Source organism: Takifugu rubripes, chromosome 20, assembly GCF_901000725.2.
Source record: "Takifugu rubripes chromosome 20, fTakRub1.2, whole genome shotgun sequence".
Classification (NCBI taxonomy): Eukaryota; Metazoa; Chordata; class Actinopteri; order Tetraodontiformes; family Tetraodontidae; genus Takifugu; species Takifugu rubripes.
This window is the reverse complement of record NC_042304.1, coordinates 2,436,905-2,451,712: the sequence shown is the minus strand read 5'-3', so window position 1 is coordinate 2,451,712 and position 14,808 is coordinate 2,436,905. Positions and strand designations below refer to the sequence as shown.

The 14,808-nt window shown below is 45.2% G+C and overlaps 1 protein-coding gene across 17 annotated transcripts in view; it reads left to right on the top strand.

Annotated features, from left to right (window-relative positions):
* ptprfa (protein tyrosine phosphatase receptor type Fa) overlaps nt 1-14,808 on the top strand; it is a 66,196-nt gene that overhangs the window by 2,459 nt on the left and 48,929 nt on the right. The window contains exon 1 of one of the 17 annotated variants that reach the window (XM_029827724.1): nt 11,382-11,587. The exons of the other annotated variants lie outside the window; for them this stretch is intronic. The gene's annotated coding sequence lies outside the window, so the exon portion shown is untranslated. Of the gene's footprint in view, nt 1-11,381; nt 11,588-14,808 lie in introns of those variants that run through there. 17 annotated transcript variants of the gene reach the window in all.

The following is a 14,808-nucleotide window of genomic DNA, read 5'->3' as shown; positions in this document are numbered from 1 at the left end:
TTACAAAAACATACGATGCTGAACTATTTTCTAACACTTAAATGGCTTTTTTCTAAACTAAAGTGGGACAATTTTCCGCAGCTAAGTAATTCACGGTGTCCTCCCGTTGTCCCAACACAGAGCTGAAGTCCAAGCAAAGACCTGCTGGATGTGCGCTCGTCCTCAGCAGGAAAACAAATGCTTTCAGAGAGGCAAACCTGGATGCCAGCTGATGGGACTGACCCTAAAGCAGAGCAAGATTCGAGTATCTGAAGGGAAAAACCTGGTCTTCTTCAGCTATATAGTTTATTTTACCTGATGTTCCTCTGTCCACCAGCACCTAAGTCAGAAACATTTTAAGCTCTCATTCTTTCACTCCAGCCCAGAACTACCATCATATAGCAGACTGGAGTAACTTGGCCAGTAAATGGGATGTTTTGGGTGTCCTTCGGTTGTTTGACCATCAGAACTTGTGAGGATGAAAACAAGATTCTGATGGACATGATGTCCTGGGAACGTACCTGTATCTAAATGTCAGTCCTGTACAGGGATTCAGTGGAGGCTGCAAATGTGTTGCAGCTCCATCGCCATGACAACAAAGTTACAGTAAAGTCTAACATATAAGTGTGTCACTGCATGTGGTGATAGAGATGATGGATGAAACACTATACTGTCAGACTGTAGGTGGCGCTATGATGCTGCGGCCTCATGACTCCCGTTGGCAAACCAAACTCAGCCCCATAAACAGGCTTTTCAGTGAAATCTACACCCCAATTCAGAGGAAAACAAATCTCTTTAGAAACCTGTAACTAGTCGCACGACAGGACCAGTAGCAGCAGGGGCTGTGTGTGTGTGTGTGTGTGTGTGTGTGTGGTGGTGGGGGGGGGGGGGGGGGGGGTGTTGGAGTCTTTGAGTTGGTTGGTTGAGCCAGAGGTTTCTGAGTTCCCTTTGTGCAGTTTGTATGTTCCCTCTGTGTTCTCTGTGTGTGTGTGTGTGTGTGTCTCTGTGTGTGTGTGTCCTCCTGTAGTGTAATCTTCTTTAGCTCAGCTAAAACAAGCTGCCACAGTCATAGAGGGTGAGATGGACAGACAGACAGACGCAAGCTGCAAATGAAGCTCCTTTATGTAGCTGCTATCACAAGTAGTGAAATATATGACAGTAAAAAGCGCAAAAACTGCCAATATTTCAACAATTATGGACCAACAAAAGCGTGATCAGTGGAAACCTGATCAGACGGATGCTACGCCGTGGCCCTACTGCTTTTCTTTCCCCTCACAACAACAAGCTAAAGAACAGGCTTCAAATGTTCCTGAAGAGAACAGCTCGCGCACACACACACACATGCACACACACACAATGGAAAGGTTAGAGTCACCAGGTGTGTGAAACATAACAATTTTCACAATTGTGGAGCTTTGAGGGAGAATGGCAGCCGAAGACGACCAGGAGTGTGTTCCTGTCAGGGTAATGAGACCAAGGGTTGGATGATTTATTAAATAACCTGGAGAGATCTGACAGCCTCTCCATCTGGACATGGATCAGACCTTCTGCAGAATCAGGAACAAATCAAATGTTTTAGATGATGTGACTGGATGTGACGTCTGCCTCAACGGCTGCTCCAAACTTTAAGATGCAGCTGCTTCAGAAAGCTGTTCATCTGTATTGATCGTGTCCATGTTAGTTTTAACTTTAATGTGCAGTTTCTACATCATGATTTAGATAATTACTAACAGGTCTGATGTGATTGCTTCGCTGGTTTGACCCTTTAAAAGTCCACTCACATTTCATCTGCATTTAAATGGAAATGAGGAGGAGAAGGAGGAGGAGGAGAAGGGGAGCAGCTAATTAGTCATTTCAGATTTCTATACAGTCTTTATGTTTCTCTCATCTCAGCCAATTCACCTGATGTCAGATTTTCTTATATTGGTCACTAATTGTGGGGTTTTCTGAAAAAGAAAAATAATAACCATGTTGAGATGAAAGATATTATTTTACATGTGTCGCAAGTTATATATTGCAATATACAGTATAACATATGTCCATGTTTTTCACAGCATTTATAAATGTGGATAGAACATGGTGGTCGTGAGCGTATCGAAGCACATCAAATAAGTTCAAAAAAGGTGTCCAGGAGGCCTCCCATCCAGATCCCGCCTCGACTTTTGCAGCGGCTCTACTCTGAGCTCCTTTCAGAGGTCTGAGCTCCTCAATCTCTCTTATTCTGAGCCCAGCACCTCTACACACGAAGCTCATTTCAGGACATTTTATTTGCGAGCTTGTCCTTTTGGTGTCTCCCTAAATGACCATAGGTGAGGGCTGGTAGTTGAGTGTTAGACCGAGAGGCTCACCCTCCAGCACAGCTGTCTCTTCACTCTCAGCTGCGAATTGTCCTAGCAAGAGCTAAAGGCCAATGAAAGATGTGGCTGAAAGGAAGGAACAGACATACAAAATCATCAGGCCTCCAAATCTGTGAACAGGTTCGGTGGCCAAGGGCAGCCCTGGTGGAGTCTGACCCTCAGTGACCCTTTGTAAGGGTCCTTCCACCCCATATTCCACTGGCTGCCCCACTATTCAGCCCCTTCCATGTCTACAAACACATGTGGGCTGGTTGGGCAAACTGCCCTGCTCCCTGGAGGACTCTTTTCTGCTCCTCGTCCATGGTTGCAACAAAAAACATCAGCCTGTTGGAGCACTTCCTGTGTCACTCCTCTCATGCGTTTTTTATTTTTTTAAAAACAACCTTGTTTGGAGACCAAGTGGAGCAGTTGACCATGCCTGTTGATGGAGACTGGTGTTGTGTGAACACCCCACCGACCTCACCACACCCCCCGCCGCTAGTGTGAACCGCACAATGACAATGACATCGGGTGGCATCGTGTCAATGACGTATAAGGCGCCGGACAGGCTGCCAGAATAATTTTGGTGCCAGCTGATAGTCTTTCTCCATGGCCTCAGTTTTTGCCTCTGACATCACTCAAGTTGTGCACAGTTTGACCCATCAGTATCTGGTGGCTGCCCCGGGACTCCCACAGGCGTTCCATGACCTTTAGGACTCCTTTCAGCATGACGGATGTCACCTAATCCACAATACGCCAAGCCCTGATGATTCCACCTGGGTGGTAGGCCTACTGGATGAGGGATCCCTCCACTAGGCACTTGTCAACACCCCCAACACCGGCCCTGGCTGACCTCCCACCCCCCATTTTAAAAGATAAAGATAGCTCAAAAAGAACAGCAAATAAGGGAAGGCCATGATGTCATCCTTTAAAGCCATGACATTAGTAATACTGAGAAAGGTAAAAACCACCACCTGTGATCCTGCTGTAATTCCCCACAGTCATAACCAGATCCCCACTAATTATCCTCCAGTCCCACTGTCCAATCCTTGTCTACAGCGTGAGATCTCGGTTTTTTCTCGCTTGACTGAGGATATGAATCACGCTCATATGTCCAGTACACAATGTGCCTGTACGGCTGTTGGTGAGCTGAGTAAGGAGCAGAGGAGCAGCGTCCTGCCTGGTTTCTGTGGGAGCGTGACGTCCCCAGTGGCTGGAAGGTTTGGCCTCTAGCTCTGATGGCAGGAGCCGGGGATGTGACCCACTGAGCCTGGCACATACCTGGCCCTCAGCAATCTGCTGCTCCCTTGGAAGCTGCTGGATGGAGCTATGGAACACATAGATGTAGCTGATTTAATAGAATGCCAGGGCAAATAAAACCCAAACAGCCCAGCAATATGGGAAAACTAAACAGTTATTATGCTTTGACTCCATTATTGTAGCATTTCATACATACGAAGCAGATTTAAGATGTTCTCAGGAAGATTTGGAACAGAGAACGTGGCTCTAGCTCCATGCAGAACTGAAGAGCTGTCACAGACCTGGAGACAGGAGGGTTCCACAGGCTTTAATCATGCTTTAACCACGCTTACAGCATCCCGTTATCGTATCTGCCATTCACTCTTTGACTTCAGATATTCAGGTGCTCCTTGGAGAAATAGTCGCTTCAGGCTGCAACTGTAATAGCAGCAGAAAAGTCATGTGGAGCCTACATACATGTACCACAGATTGTCAGCAGGTGGCGCTAAAATAAGAAAAAACAACATTTCATTGGCTGCTTGTGTCACAACAAATGTGACTGCATTATTTTATATCATAAACACACAAAGGTGCTCGTGGATAACGCAAATGCAAATAAGCGACTTTAAATGACCGACTCACGCTTGTTTCAGTCCTTCTGTGGGTCGACAGGGTCACGACCCCACCTGGAAGTGGATGGCAGAAAAGTCCTTATCTTTGGCGTTGGAGTCGTGATAGGATCAAGACATGCTTGTTTATTTGAGTTGTGAACACCTGCATGAGAGTGAGAGGCAGAGAGGCAGATAAGGGACGAGTGCAGGCGCTCACTCGTCCCCTGAGGGGGACGTCATGGACCAGGAGTGCAGGTGAGGTGCATGTGAGGTGGCATCCTCAGATGGAGATGATTGTTCAATTGTTTAATTACATTGTTTAATGACATACTGTATTGATAAGTACAGTTTAATTAATCAATATTTTCTCAGATGGAAAAAAAATACTTTGTCCCTAATATAAATAGTCCCTCAACCTCTTTTTTATGATATTTGGAGTGAGGGCAGAACAGTATTACAGTCCCTCCCCAGAAAAGTGTTACTAATTTATTATAATATATACACACATGTTTGCTGCATATGTCTTTTTTTCTGTGAGAGCTTTAAATCAAGTCACCAGTAAAAAGATTCAGTGCAACTATTGATCAAAAACGTTGGCGTTGAGCTAAAACTCAAGAGGTTAGATGATTCTCGAGCAGAACTTCTACCCCACCAGTGTGTTATTGACCGTTTATAGATGTTGGAGCCTTTATGGTCAACTACAAATATTCATCAGATGACAACAAACCAGCTTTTCCAGCGATGCAAGCGGAACATTTGCCCGCTGATTTTTATTCAAGATTCCAGTGAATTTCATCTTTCCATGACCATCCAGATAAAATATGGGCATATGGGCTTCACTAGATAGGAATTATAGTTGAACGTCAGACTGATGGTCTTTTGTTGGCCTTTTGAAGATTCGGCTGCTGGGTTCCCAAGTTTTACTGGGGTTGTCATGGTGATGGCGAGTTACAAAGCAACAGATCCTCTCCCAGGGTTTTTCTACAAGCAGTGTTTGTGTCCGTGAAAACTTACAGCTACCGTAATTTCCGGACTATAGAGCGCACCTGATTATAAGCCGCATAATCTAATTTTAGAAAGAAAATCAATTTTGTACTTATACAAGATGCACCGGATTTTAAGCCGCAGGTATCCCACGTAGTAATATGAAAAATTAGATCGAAAACATTCAGTACCGGTATATGATTTTATTTCCGTAAGAGACGAGTCACTGACGAGTGACAGACAGGTAAGAAACAACAGCCACTCTTTTCACTTGTATATTTATATAGAGACCTTAAATCCAATTTTTATCACGTCAGGATTTTTTAACTTTTCTTTTAATTTAATCCCCTTAGCAACATAAATATATTCTACCAGTAAATGCTTTTTTTTCTAACGGTGTCTGTAATGCAGCTACCTTAAAATATATGTTTGTATCAGCTACACACAAATTACGTTGTTTATGCTTTTTTACTCAAACAATTTTATAAGTAATTCTTCTATATAGCGAGGCAGCCAGGAAGAAACAAATGCAGCTCCTATGAACGCATTTATTCTAATAAACCCAAAGATGGTCTCTAGGCAACAGAAAACCAAGTATTTGTAAGTTTCGTGGCTTATAACCTGGTTCCTCATCCACTTTCTCCTCCAACTCCAAAGAACCCCAGAACTGGAACATTTTTATAGTTTTATATTTATATTCATATTCTATTTTTAATTTATTCTATTTTATTTCTTATTTTATTATATTTTTATTATCTTTAATAGGTTTAATGGGGTGTAATGGTGGTGGGAAATTTTGTACAGTGCTGTACGTTTCTTTGGAGATGCTAATTTCCCTGATGGACACCCCCTAAAGGGATCAATAAATTACTCTTGAATCTTGAATCTTGAACATAGTGGGAGATGTGATTCTATTAAAAGGCTGCTCTTTAATAGGCTGGATCAGAGGGTTCTGTCTCTGACACCTGAGGAACATCATCTTTCATGGTTCATGAGGTCATTACAGCAGCAGATACCTTCACATCCATCTCTCCTTGTTCTCACCTAGGCTCTACAGTGCTGGGCTGTGGGGGCGTCTGTCTGTCTGTCGGTCTGTCTGTCTGTCCATCTCACCCTCTATGACTGTGGCAGCTTGTTTTAGCTGAGCTAAAGAAGATTACACTACAGGAGGGGACACACACACACACACACACACACACACACACACAGAGGGGTTTGGTCTGAAAGAATGGAATCATATCAAATAATACATCCGTAAAGAGAAGGACCAGACTGTGGGACAGTCTAGCAGACAGTCCCAGTGGTGACCGATGGGGACAACAGGAAGCAGTCCTTCATCAGTGCTGTTGTAGACTTTGTTAAGTGCTTCCCATCAGACCACAGCTGCGTGACAGATGTTGTCCTTGTGGTCAGGCGTCTCTGCTCTTCGTCTGCCTTGTTAAACACATAGATGGATTGGAAGAGCTGCCGTGGCTGAGACCAAGACAATGAAGCTCCGAGTCCTTCATCATCCTCGAGACCTGCCTGGAGCTCTGTCTACAGCGGCAGGGGACCGCCAGTCGAGTCTGGAGTCTGTATCTACGAACACTTCAGCAGAACACTGAAGGGTGTGCGCTCTTCTGCTTGAAACCTGTCTGGTTTAAATGATCTGATGATTTTAGGGCTCAGTCTGATGGATTGGAAACCATAAAATATAAATGATATATATGAGCACGAACAATAACTATCACTCATTTCTAATTAATAAAATCAAATCAGGATAATTCCGTGATTGATCGCTTCCTGTGGTTATATTCAGAAGAACGTAATGAGGCAGCCGAAATGATGGATTAACCTTCAGTCTAACAAGCTCATTAGTTCTCCTGACAGCCACAGCAGCTGAGCCAAATCCAGTTCAGGGCATATTTACCAGATATCTGCAGAGTACGTCTCTTCGTAACCACAATTGGTAACACCTTTAGCAACAGCTGTCCTCAGTAGTCTAGAAACATGAAAACATGGTGAGGAGATGGCTGATTTTTCCTCATTAGCTGCATCTTCTGGTCCTGTAAACAACCCTCATCTTCTTGGTGATTAAACGCTGCTGGTTAACCTTTGAATAATCAGAGCTGGCGTGTTTGCGTGTGGAGATCCCTCTGACTCCGCCTACCTGCAGCATCAGCTCTTCCTAACGTGGGTTGTTACCAGCCCATTAGGGGGGCCCTTGAGAGAGGCCCTCCATGGTCTGTGGGTGTTTTGAAGCACCAGAAAGCTTCATCAGTGCACACGTTCAGCCTGCTGTGCCCGGGGCACCGATTGCTGTTGATGAATGCATTTGGATTCCAGTGCATGTCAGGAGTGCTTGTGAGCATGTGAGCAGGGACCTGCAGGAGGCTCCGTCATCCCAGGGCCCACCACAGCCGTAGATAGCCAATATTAGCGGCGGAGCACATCACCGTGCTTCTGCTTCCTCTCTGCGCATTATCATCTGATTCTGGGCTCACTGCTGATCCTCTCAAGTGCTGGCATATCACTTTTGGAAATATTAGCACCAGTGGCTCACACACACACACACACACACCCACACGCTGCTGAGATGCTGAGTATCAGATCGTCTCCTGCTGATGTGTGCAGTAATGAATCCTTTTCCTGACAGGAGGAAAACAGACAGTTCTGTTGGCAAAATGTAAAGGAAAAGTAAATATCTGATGCTAGCTGAGCCGGTTCGAGGGTCTGAGGACAGCCAGGGTCGCAAGTGTGCAGCTTGTAAAGCCCTCCCAGGCAACAATTTTTGTGATTTTGGGCAAACAAACTTGACTTGCTTAGAGGAGCCACCATTAGCTTTTGTTCTGGTAACATCACTACGGTAATTTATGTTTACTCCTTTAGGATCCGTGAGAGGATCCAGCCTGGTTTTCTGTCCTACCAGAAAGAAAACACTTTCACCAAGGAAAACATGTGACAGTGTCACTTACCTGGCAGCAAAAAATCCTGGCCCTGGTGGGCTGGCTCTGGACTTCCCTCACCTCAGAGAAACGAGGTTTTGTGTTGTCCAGTGACAGAAACCTGCAGAAGCACCATGTCTGGTGAAGGTGTGGTGGACAGATGGTTCAGGTGATTGTCAGACTGTCGCCAGACCTTTAATTATCTCCGGAACAGAGATTCTCTTTGTAAGAAGAAGAAGGAAATGTTAATGAATTCCACAGAGGATGATAAATCACAAAGACGCAGACGTGAATCAGACTCATTATTCCAACTTGGTCTAAGCAAACGTATGAAGGAAACGCCGGTTTGTCTCTCGCCATTGTGCACGTTACATCACACATTAGCTACGTGTGTGAGGCTGCAACTATCAGCCGTTACAACATTTACACTTGGATTCTACGCTTGGTAATGCTGTCAAACAATCTGCCAAGGTTACTGGTTTAGCCTCACTAGGGGCACATCAAATCCTTTAAGGTGAGGTTTAACCTCATTAGCTCCTGTAACGTTTGCCGGACCACGATATTGATTGATGCGATCAATGCTAATGCTACGGCTAACACGTGGAATCATTCCACTGAAGTTGTGAATCTGGGTGAGAGAACGGTTCTTCTGGAACAGACTGCTCAGTTTTTATGTGTGGAGCCCAAAGAAGAAGAGAGCGCGTCTGTAATTTCAGATATGCCCCGGGGAAAAATGTGTTTCAGTTTTCAGCTGCAGGACAGCCCAGTGATACCTCCACTCTAACCAGTTCAACCAGTGACTGAGCAGGGTGTGAATGAAGGAAATGGATCCCTGCCTGCTTCTGCTTCCAGGTGGATCCTCAGATCCTGGCGACCTACCTGTGTTTGATAGATCTTCTGACCCTGTGAAATAGCAGGGGTTGATTTAGAGTCATGATAATCTGCTGGGGGGGGGGGGGGGGCATTAGCACCCTCCCTAGTAAGGCTCTTACTGACCTCTGCACTTTGTTTTAATATTGAAGGAGCTGCAGGAAATCCTTGATGGAAGGTGGTTTTAGGAACATGGACAGATTGTTGGATTCATCCTCCAGGTTAGTTGCTCTACATGTCACGGTTTGACAGGAGTTTCCAGTTTACTGAACTGGGCAGCTGTGGCCCAGCTGGTCCAATGCTTCTGACCACGTGGTTCTGATCCCAGCCCTGAGATCTACCGGCGAAAGTGCCCTTGAGCAAAGCCTTGAACCTCAACGTGTGAGAGTGAATGTTTGAATGCAGCCAAGTGTGTGAGAGGTCAAAGTTGGCCCAAACTGGTGGTTTTCACCATTCAATGGCTGAATGAATGAATCAATGAATCAATGAATCTGCATTTCAGACAACAAAATTATGCGACACACTCTCATAAATGACAGTTTCACACAGTGCCATCGGCCTCTTTGCTTATCTTTATATATCTTGCAGGTTTTCCTTTTGTTTTTTTCGTGAACATTGTTGCTGTTCCAACAGTTTCAGCATCATGGTGGCGCTGCATGCAGAAGGTTTTACTACAACTGAAATTTAGCCCTTCACTCCCCAGAAACAGTTTTTGTACATTACCTGGGAGCATCTGGCTCTTAGACATTTTCTATTCGACAAATTCATGAATATCAACATTTTAAAACTAGATTGTTTGTGTAATTTATTACTCTGATGACTCTTTTCTAGTTGCTGTCGGTTGCTTCTGTGTACTGGATCGTATCAGCACACAGGAGGATCGATGTGGCCAAATAAGCTAATAACATCGATCATGGAAAGATTTATGGTCCAAACAGTCGTTTTTCCAACTACTGCAATGTTAAGTGCTTGTCTTACACCTGTGCATTTAATATGGGCAAATACTGTAGTTTAATTTCACAAACTACAGCTGAACTACATGATGGAGGGATACAAACCCGACTGGCCAAGGTGTCCAAAAGTCCTCTGTCTTTCAAATCTATCAATGAACATCCATCGGTGGACAGGCCACGCCGCCTCCCTCTTTCTCCTTTCTGTTCCTCAGAAAAACCTCCCATGAGAATCAGAGGAGACGGCCTCAGTCATCTGCTCAAATCCCACTACTCTAGTTATACGAAGGCCATGGGTTAGATCCCAGACATGTGCACCAAACTCCAGAATAGCTCCCACAGCTGCGTCTTCGGTGTGTGATGTGCACGATTCCTGGTTCTTCTGCCGTCAGAGTGTGTTAACGTTAATGAGAACGTCATCAACCCCTCAGTTTACTTTCACTCTGGATTTTGAAGGAAACCAGGAATTCCTGTTTCCTCCCACCAGAATTAGAAGCCTTTAATATGCCTTTAATTTTGTGTGTGAATTGTACACTCTGACAGGCCCCGCCTCCGCCGTGCGTGGGGCTTTGTAGGGTGGGGGGGAGGCCTGTCTCAGACAGGCTGACGGCTGTATGGATGCAAACTACCAACCGAGGCTCCGCCAACGATCAGCAAGCCCCACGTTTTGTGTTTGATCTTCAGGATTTTGGTGTCATAATCTTTAAATATGAAATAAAGGCTGACATCCTGCAGGGATACAGGCTGAAACACTGCTGCAGGAAGATAAGATGAGATCTAAGATAGACGTGTGTTTGATTTGGTTATCAGTGTTACAGCTGACATGAAAGTTACCAGCAGATTAATCGTCTGAACGCTGTAAAAGCTGCATGGAAATGATCAAAAAAACGCTGATCAAAGACTTCCAAAATCCCATCCCACCTTCATATTGAGGCCACTGATGCCTTTACGTCACCGTTGACATCCAGAAGTCAGCTGGAAAGGGTTTTATTCTATTATCAGTTTGGTCTTTGGAATCTATCGCTAGGAACCAGATTCTTGACCTGGCTGGAGGATCACGCTGCTCCATCTGGCACAGATAATGACATCAGAAGATCTCAGCTGCTTTTTGCTGTTTTGGCTCATAAAATTCACACAGTTCTTAAATAAGATAGCAGGATCCCCCCCCCCCCCCACACACACACACCTCTGGGTGAAGGTAATCTAATTATTATTTCCACTTACGTCCTGCTTTTAAATTAAGTTCTTGAAATGTTTAAGATGTTTAAATCTGTGGTTGTGTCTGATCTTAAGACTTTAATGCAGACACCTGAGCCACTGGTGCCAGTCGAGTCACGAGGGAGGGGGGAGGGGTCTGTCTCACCTGTGCTGGGCCTGCCCCCCACCTCTCTCAGACTCCCACTGAAATCCAACACCTGTGACATCATGCATGTAGACATTGGCTGCTCACCAGGCCTCAGACTGCATTTCACCCCCAAGAGGGAGGCAGGAGGGGCTGATTCAGAGCCTCCAGATCAATCAGGCTGCTGCAGAACTCTGCTTCTACCTGTGGCTGAGCTCAGCGCACCTCCCCCAGGCTCAGCACTCCACTGGCTTGGAGGGAAACTGGGAATTGTTCACTTCTGAGAGACTACTGAAGGCTGCTGGCCTGATTCTCCTCAGCATAGGTGCTTCCTCCATGCAGCTTGATGCAGGTAAGCAGACGTTGGTGGTTTGGGGGACTTTAAAGCTTCCACGGGGCCACCTGCTCCTTCTGAAGCCCCTTCCTTTTGTTGCAAAGGCCTGCTGTTATTTTCGGATATTGAATCCCAGCTCCACTGAAGATCTTCGGCTGGATCCCAAACATGTTGGTGCAGCAGCCACAAAGGTCTGTTCAGAACAACCTTCGCCGGGGAGAAACACTCACTGAGGCTGATTACCGGCTCACAACTCTGTCATGCTTCAGGTTAGCGGCTCGTCTTCAGCTCGCCGGAGTGAAAAAGATGAAGCGATGATAAAAAATGCAGGTTTGGCTGCAGTCAAACTGTCTATTACAATGATGTTTATTGACATCATACAGTTCATAATAACTAATTCATGCATTTTACTCCAGATCCAGACTCTCATACCGTCACTGTTTAACTTTGAGGGCCAGCAAAGTGGAGAAAAGCAGCAGAATTCAACAGCTTGTACATTTTTGAGCTGATAGGTGTTTATTCATCAATAGATACTTCAAACATTTATTATACTTATAGTTACTTATTATAGTAGGTGAACCCACGTCCGTTTAGAAGCGTCCGATGTGCTACATCAGCTAAGCTCCAGCAGCAGCAGCTTTGTGAACTGGGAGCTCTGCTGCTCTTTGTCTGCTCTTTGCAAATTAACAAGTTTGACATCAAGTTGATGAGAAACAATTCTCACTTTTTTCGTTCCCATGTTCAGGTTTTACGCCTCAGTTGATGAAGATCTAATGTCTGGGTTCTGTTGGCAAAATCATGTCTCTTGTTATTTTTTATTCTTCTTTTGCTTTTTGGTCAACAAGAGTGATTTCTTTTGGTTTGCAGTGCAAACATAAAAGGTGGAATCATCCAGTTTATCTGCCTCTGACACACTCCGCTGCAAAGGCATTCATCAAGGTTTCGTGAGGAACTTTTGATTCACAATCAGCTTTTTCATCTTTTCATTCATGTTGCCGGGATTAAAAAGGGAAGTATTTGACCAAAGCTGCAGAGATCCTTGCACCATTTTTGAGCTCTCCTTCACAGACAGATCCTTTCAGTGCACAGCTGAGGGCAGATAGAGAAGCCTCGGGGGGCGAGTTACGCATTAGCAGGCAGAACTTGTGAACTCACAGTAATATTTTTCTCCTGTTGAGCAGCCTCGGTGATGCTTCTTACTATTCTATTGCCATTAAACCTCATTATTTTGGAGCTGTTTCCACTCTTCGCACGTCACAACTCTCACAGAGGAAGTGGTTCAGACCCATTGAATGATCACACAGCAGACACAGAACCGCTCAGCACCGTTCAGAGGTCCGTTGAGAGATGTCTCTTCCTCTCATGAGAGCCATGGGACACGGTACCGTTCAGGCACAATCCAGGTTGAAGCTTTGCTCTCAGCAGTGCGCTCATCAGAGTTCTTAACCACTTTTTCACTTTTGGGGGTCACAGGCAGGGGGCTGAGTCTTCAGATCACAGCGGAGCTGTAAAAGTTCTACCTACTAGAACAACTTCATGTTTTGTCTGCACTGAGGCTCCTCAGCCCAGTCTCCAACAGACTGAGCTACTAGCGACCCGTTATTTACCTGAAGGTTGTACCAGCAACCCGCAGAGTCTGAGTGTTGTGTGGAGTGTGTCGATACTGACGGTTGAGAGCGTCGGTGTCCTGTGAGTCCACCAGAGGTGATTCCTCTCAGACTGCCAGCTCAGCTTCCCGAACACGTCAAAGATCAAATGGTCAAACCTCTCCTGTTCACCCGGAAATCGAGTTAGTTCTGAGTCAGCTACCGATCCTTAGTCGACGGACCCCATTAGTCTTGTCAAATATTCCCGTAGCGGTGTATTTGCTCGTAGATGCTGATTGTTCGTTCACCTCCACATGATGGAAGCAAGGAGCAGTGGGCCGGCTTCAGGATGACTGGAGGATCAGTCCAACGGCTGAATCACTTTGTCATTGACAGCTATTTTTAAATTTAATTTCATTTGAAAGACAAAGTGCAACATTGCATGTGGGGGTTTGGCACCTTGCTCAGAACACATTACATTACCAGAACACCTGTGGTGAATTTCTTCTGGTGGTAGTCCAGAGGTGTTGATGAGGAAGGAATCTTCACAGATATTGACTTGCTTATTAGAGATGTTTATTGGAGAGAACAGTCAGGTATCTATCGGACGCTGCAGCTTGCCCGAGGGAGGTTTCGTGGTCCTGATGGTGAAGATCTCTGAAGTGCTTACTTCGGTAGCTCCTTTTATATGGTCAAGTAAACACATTCTTTTCTGATGACCTCATAACACTATATAGCTAACCAAATGGTATAGAGTCCGGTCCATAAGAAGAAGTGGGCCCCGGGACTGCCTCACAGCAACTCCCCATAGGGGAAAAACAAGACATTCAATCACGAGCACATATAAACACAGCTGACGGAACACATATGGAACACGTGTAAGATGGCTCCAAAGTGTCTGAGAAACAAGTTAGGGTCTTACAGAGGTCAAGGCCTGCAGAGAGTAGATACACAGGCTTCAGATACTACACACCTTCCATATTTTGCCCACACTGGGGTTTAAACCAAGAACCGTTTCCCAGCCCCATCCACTACAGACTGAGGTAGTTGCTACTGGTACAGCCACACCAGAACCAGAACTTTTGCCAATAACAGCAACAAAATAGGAAAAACTACAGCAATAAAATTAGAACTAGTGAAGCAGGTTTAGATGTATGTAGAAATGTAATATTCCATTAAAATTTATGAAATATTTCCTCCCTGCCGCCTGGGAGTAAGTAAGTGAATAAGACCCACTGCAGGCAGAACTGAGAGTCTCTCTGAGTCTCCAGACAGAGACGAGGAGGCTAATCGGCGTCTGCGGACCAGTAATGGGTGTTTCTGCAGACAGAGCCGAGCAAAGAAGATGAGGGGATATTGATTATGGAGACATTTTCTTACATCGTGCTTCATTATCAGGGTGTTAAATCATCTCAGATCTCTGCCCACAAACAACTGTGCAAAGGAACAGCTTGTTCTTTTGCTTAAGTGGGCTGGTAATGCAGCGCTGTGTTACAGTTGTGCACGTTGGGGAGGTTGCATTCTGTCTGTGCTCACATCTGGGAGGAGGAGGGAATGTGAACAAATTGCAGCGGTAATAGGAGCGGTACAGAAAAAGGCTGTAAATTCAGGCAGGCTGAAAACTTTCTCCTCCTCCTTTCCTGCCGTTGCTCA